Source organism: Hippocampus zosterae, unplaced genomic scaffold, assembly GCF_025434085.1.
Source record: "Hippocampus zosterae strain Florida unplaced genomic scaffold, ASM2543408v3 HiC_scaffold_394, whole genome shotgun sequence".
In the NCBI taxonomy this organism is placed as follows: domain Eukaryota; kingdom Metazoa; phylum Chordata; class Actinopteri; order Syngnathiformes; family Syngnathidae; genus Hippocampus; species Hippocampus zosterae.
The window spans coordinates 21917-28093 of NW_026262927.1; positions in this window are offsets into that span (position 1 = coordinate 21917).

Genomic DNA, 6177 nt, shown 5'->3' on the forward strand with positions numbered 1-6177 from the left:
GTCGAAAAACCGACGAGCACAGGTCTCTTTAGAAGGCCTGCAGATAGCCATGGCTGCCTCGCTCTTGGGGTTCACTAATCAGTCCAGCACCCCTGGAGTCAAAGATATCGACCGTGGGGCCATTCTGGAAGGCGTTTCTGAACATGAATTATTTTTTGTATAAATTGTTATGGCCGTTCAATGGAACCCCGCCACCGCGCACTTCCGCAGGTCCCGCTTCAGGTTCTCGAGGTAGAAGGAGAAATCCTGCTTCTGGCCCATCAGCTCGCCTTACTTCTCGATGTCAACCATGAACCGTACAGCTGCCTACTCAGCCAACGTCTCCTAAGTGCCAACGTAGGTCACCTGATCTTTCTTAAGGAAACAGAAATCGACAGCCAAAGAGTCACACCCCCCGAACACCACGCAGCATGTGTTTTCCCCTTTCGGAGAGACGATAATCCTGGCCTCCCCGAAGGTCCGGGCGGTGGGGATCGACTTGCCAGTATTCTTGCAGCGTGTCTTGTCAATATATTCATAGATGTCCTGGTTAAAGTCTTTGTCGGATGCGCCGCAGAACATCAGGGTCTTGCTGTCTGATAGCTTGCAAGGGATACCGCCTACTAGACTGCTCTCTTTCAGCAGAGACCAGCGCTTTGTCTACAAATCAAGCAGTTCTAGCGAATTCTGGATTTTGCCATCACTGCCGACCCCTCCACTGACGACCACACAGTTATCTACCGAAAAGACAGTCGGACGAGTCCTCTCATGCTTCATAGGGGTAAGTTAGACCCATTTCCCATCTTAAAGCAGTTAAACAGACGACAGCACTTTTTCCTGGACGTTGTGTCCCCCCACAACAAGGGTCCCTTCAGTAGTGGAGACCAGGCAATGGCCGGCCCTCTTGTGCTTCATTTCGGGCATGGGAATTGTCCTGAAGAAATAGCGTCTGCTGAAATCGCCTTTCACAATTTGAGAGCGCGTGATCTAGAAGGCTGTGCACTGTGCCACTATCTTCATATCACCCGCGGCAGTGATCACCAGCCCCCCGCTTAGCATGTACTCCTAGGGACTCAGCCTGGTGCAGGCCGAGAAGTAGGGCACCTTTTATACCGACTATTCAACGGTTTCAGGCAATAGCTCATGCCAGAAGCAGATGAACTCGTGGCCAGCGCTTTCCACGAACTCGACGACCGGCAGCTTATACTGCCTGTAGGCACAGACGACAGGCGAAAAAATGATGAAGGCTTGTCTGACCTATCCTGTATGGTCTTCGGGAAAACCCTGCCCTTCATACCGCTTCCGGCACCCCATCACGCAATGGCTGTCGATCACTTTCCAGCACTCGCTACAGATCCGCAGGTCGATGTCATGCTCGAGACAGGTCAGACTCTGCTGTAGGAGAGTTTCGCAGTGGCTCAGGTATTTCTGGTAGGGGTGTAGTTACTTAGACTGGCAGAGCGAGGCGAGCATGGACGGAAGTGCCTTGGGGCCGTGTTGCTATAGAAAGTGCTTGACGATTTGCTTGTAAGCAAGGGTCGGGGAGATCTACTCTTACATCAGCTTTTCCTTTGGATCTGGAGGCCCAGTCTTTTCCTCTTTCTCCGTCACAGGTATTACTTGTTCCGGCCTTGGCTGCTCCTCCCTAGCCGGCGGGTCCTTCTGCGCCCTCGCCCTTTTCTCGCAGTCATAGCACAGCTCCGCCTTCTGCCCCCTAATCGTCACGCTGTTTCTGTCATCATGCTCACATCTCAACATATCCCAATAAATCACCAAAATTGTTTGGCTCTGATCGGCAGTCCCCCTAATTTGATCCACCCCAGGTCCACTAGCCTGCGCTTCTCACCGTACTGCCAGCGGCTTGGCACTGTGTGGATGGTCTTGTTGTGGATCACTTTGAGTTCCAGGTCGTCGTAGAGGTCGACTTGCGGGGATGACATTTTTTAGCGAAAGAAGGTATACCAGGACTTGGGAGGCGGAGACTCTGGCTCAGCTATTTTCTCTCGGATCTTCTGAATGGATGATTTTTTATTGACTTTGTCCAGCATTTCCTGTTTCAGCCGCTCGTCCATCACACCTTTGTCGCTCTTCGTCTCCTTTTTTTTATCGATTATTTTTCTTTAGAATTCAATTTTTCCTTGTCCTCCGCTTATTCGATATTCATGGAGATACCCTAGCTCTCCTACCAAGCCCTTGACCTCCAGCCGGCCAACCATCTTCATTTCTGCAAATTAAGCCTGGCCGCACCCCCTAAGCATTTCCAGCAGTTGGCCATCTACAAAACTTAAATAAGGCGAGCTGGCCTGCTTGTTAGCCATGACCGCACTAAGGCTCTAAAGAACAGCCTTAACGTGGGCCTCCTCGGACGAGGTCAAGGTGAGGTACAGCATGGAGGACTTCACCAGAGGGTCTAAAGTCCGCTTGGCTAGGAATGGCAGCATTATCAACTATTCACTTCTATAAAATGCACGTAGCATCGGACCATCCCCATCACCTCCTCGTACTTGCCATCGCTCTCCGCCGTATGCCTTTTGAGCACCTTGCTCAAAGCGACATGCCCTTCAAAGCGGCCGGTCATGAGGCTGCCTAAAGCTTAAAGGATGTCGTCTACGCCCATCCCGACTGTCCGGTTGCGATGCAGCTTCAGGTTGAGTCTGTTTTCGGCCAGAAGAGTCTGTCGGAGCAGGCCCAGCCGATGCAGTGCTTGCCGTAGGGTTGGACTTTCAGGCAGGCCTTTCAGCAAGGCAACGCTGCAAGGAAAGGTTCGGGGTTGATATTTAGGGCTCGGGAAAACCGGCACCAGCAGAGGAGCGGGTTCATAAGCAGATAGCAAGTTTCTGAAGAGCTAAGTGTTTTAAAATAGTCGGACCGCCAATATTTCAAATTTAACGTATGCGACAACTCTGTTCTGAAGAGCCTCCACAGTCTGCACCATCCCCGCCACACCTAGCACCTCCACTGCCATCCTCAGCAGACCATCCAGCACAATCATTTCTATATGCAAGCCTTCCACCTGCAAAGCCTGCTCGCACAACTCCTCAAGGCCAGTTCGAATGAACCCCTGAGCCTCCCGGCTGGCCGCAATGGCGGCCAGTACTTCCCCCTCGATAGAAATGTATTTCCACTCGCCCTCTTGGTTCCGCTTAGCTTTCACCTTGGCCAGAGGAAAAAGACTGGCATACATTATATAAGAATAGAGGCCTTTGATTTATATTGATGGATTGCCCGGCAGCCCCAAGGCTGAAGCCCAGAAGGCTTGACTGTAATGTACAGCCGATCCTGGTCCTACCGGCCTTGAGGGTGCGCGAGCAAACCTTAATTAATTTGCATGCAGGTCTGCAGGCTGATGGCAGGGTTCTGCAAGAAGAGCAAGGAGCTCGTGTTCGCAGACAAGCTGAAGCAGAACCTGAGGGCCAGCTTCGTGCAGGTCAAGGACACGACCGTGGGGGGAGGCTGCGGGCAGATGTACACCATCCAGGTGGAGTCACCCCTGTTCAAAGGCAAGTCCCTGGTCGACCAGCACAAAATGGTCAACGATGTCCTAAAAGAATAGATCGGAGAGATGCACGGGTTCACACTCAAAACAAGGGCCACTGCTTAAAAATAATGATTTAATCATCCATGTGTGAATAGTGTTCGGCCCTGGATGAGGGGGCGAACTGCCGGGTTATATAATTAATTCTTGTGGGCCATGCTTGTGCCGGTCACGACGATGGCGAGTGCCAACCCTGCTTACCGGATGCTTCACATGCCTGACGCGGATCAACTCGCCTTTGCGGTGGCCAGTAGCTGCCTCATTTACCGTATATCTTGCCAAAAAGTGGTAGCGACTCTCTTCCTCAAGAATACGGATACCGGTCCTTGCACGGCCCTGGCCTGCCAGCCAGGCCGGGTAACCATGGGCTTTTCGAAAGGCTGGTTGGCTATCTTCACTCAGGAGGGGGAGGCCTGGTCGGCCCACAAAGTGATAAGGGCTTAAAGCCTCGTGCTGGCGATCATCGACGATGTGCCAGTCTTCGCGGATGGGACTTTCGGGCTGCCATAACTCTGCCCCGCTTTGTCGTTTCCAAGCAAGCACAGGATTGAACTTGGAGTGGCTCTGGTCGACAATCTGTACGCGTTGGGGTCAGTCGACAAGCAGGTCCATGTGTACTTGAGGACGAAGGAGTCATGGGAGTTCTGTAACAGTCTGCAGGGCCATAACGACAGCATCCAAGCGCTGGACAGTGTGGTCCTCGGTGACCAAGTGTGGCTGGCCTCTGGCTCCAAAGATGGGGTCATCCGGCTCTGGCTCGTGCTGCGGGGCAGCAAGCCTGCCTACGAGCGGAATGAGTACGAACTGACAGAGGGATGGTGGGCCAGACTGGAAAGTGTGCTGTACGGGCATTAGGGAAACGTCAGTGGCCTGGCCTGGATGGCAGGGGGGCAGCTCGCTTCCTGCAGCTTTGATAGGACGGTCCAGATATGGGACAGGGACGAGGCCGGCTTCTGGGCCAGCCGGACTAGACTGGGCCAGATCTGTGGCACCAAGAACGCATTCTTCTCGCTGACCACCCGCGGGCAACGACTCTGCTGCCTCAACTTCAACGGTAGCATCCTAAGCTGGTCCTTTTCAGCCGACCTGTCCGAGTTCACCAGCTAAGTGCTGGTCACAGGCCACAGTCAGGAAATATGCGACCTTGATTTTGATGGGTCCGGGACTCGAGTAGCCTCGTGCTCTGCCGACCAGACCACCCGAGTTTTTTCTGTGACTAAGGAAGGTCGATGGGTGTAACTTTCAAGGGCGCAGGTCCACGGCTGGAACATGAGCAGCGTTCGTTTCGCCCCTGCGTCGCTGTTAGACCCCTCAGCGCCTGCCTAGTCCAGCGATATCCTGATTTCGGGGGCAGAAGAGAAAGTCATCAGAGTTCTAAGTCCACCCGCCCGTTACATTAACCTCAACAATGCCCTTACCAACCACCCTCTAAAACTGCACGGCAAGGCTTAAATAGCCAGAGAGTCGCCCTTAGAGTACAGGGTGACCTCCGAGGCGGGCAGGCAGACTCTGGGACTGATGTCTCGAGAGTTCAAAATAGAAGGATTCGACTATGGCGAGCCTGAACCCGCAGGCGAGGAGGAGGGTCTGCAGCGGCGTGCAGATGATTGCTACAGCCACCCCCCTGACGAAGACTACCTGGTCAGGAACACTCTCTGGCCGTAACACTCCAAACTTTACGGCCACGCCAACTAAATCTCGGTGATAAAGATGCACCCCACTCTTCCCATATTCGCCTCAGCCTGCAGGTCCCTAACGAAATCTGAGGCAAGCATCATTCTGTGGCGGGACATGAAAATTGTCAAAAGGCTCGAAGTCCACAGGTCCACGGTCACTGATCTGGACATGGAGGGGGATGTGATGGTGTCGGTATCCAGGGACCGGCAGGCCGCAATCTTCGACCTCAGCAAACTGGAGCTGGTCTAGACCCGACAGAACCTACACTCAAGGGCGATCAACTTCGTCCGGCTAAAAGGAAGTATCTTTCTTACGGGTAGCCGTGATAAACTGGTTAAATTAAACCATCTTAATTCCAAGGAATGCTGCTAATTAAACACGTAGCACCCCGCCACAGCTGGAGAATTCGTCTCGCAGGTGCTCGGCCTGCTTGGACTATAAAACGGTGACATTTTGGTAGTGCAAATTGACGAGGAGGGGCTGACCATGCACCTGCGGGCCCGGTATTCGCTGTTCCACAACTGCCGGGTGAACAAGATTCTGGCGCGAAACGGCCGGGTGGTGTCAGGCGGGGCGGACCACCTGCTCAGGATATTTTAAATGCATGCATTACAATGATAATTTAAATAATAAGATCTATAATATTAAAATTTGAATCGCTTACGGCCTGCCTAGGGAGCACTTTGGATAGAAAGTTGACTTCCGGGCCCTCGCAAAAAAACAGTTATGCTGATTTTTTTCGAGAGCTAGTCCCGCAGCCCGCAATGAACTGAATTCCTAAATGAGTTTATTGTGAGGCTGGAGTTAATTTTTAATTCCGTAAAGAAATTCATATTAGAGCAATTAAATTAACAGAGTAGTGAATAAATAATTAAAAGGAAATATGAAATAGGAGAATGTTGCCTCCTCCGGCGCAGACTCGCCTCGAGAAAGCACCAAACCTGCAAAAACAGCAAGGCAGTCACTAAATACTTTCAGGACAGCCA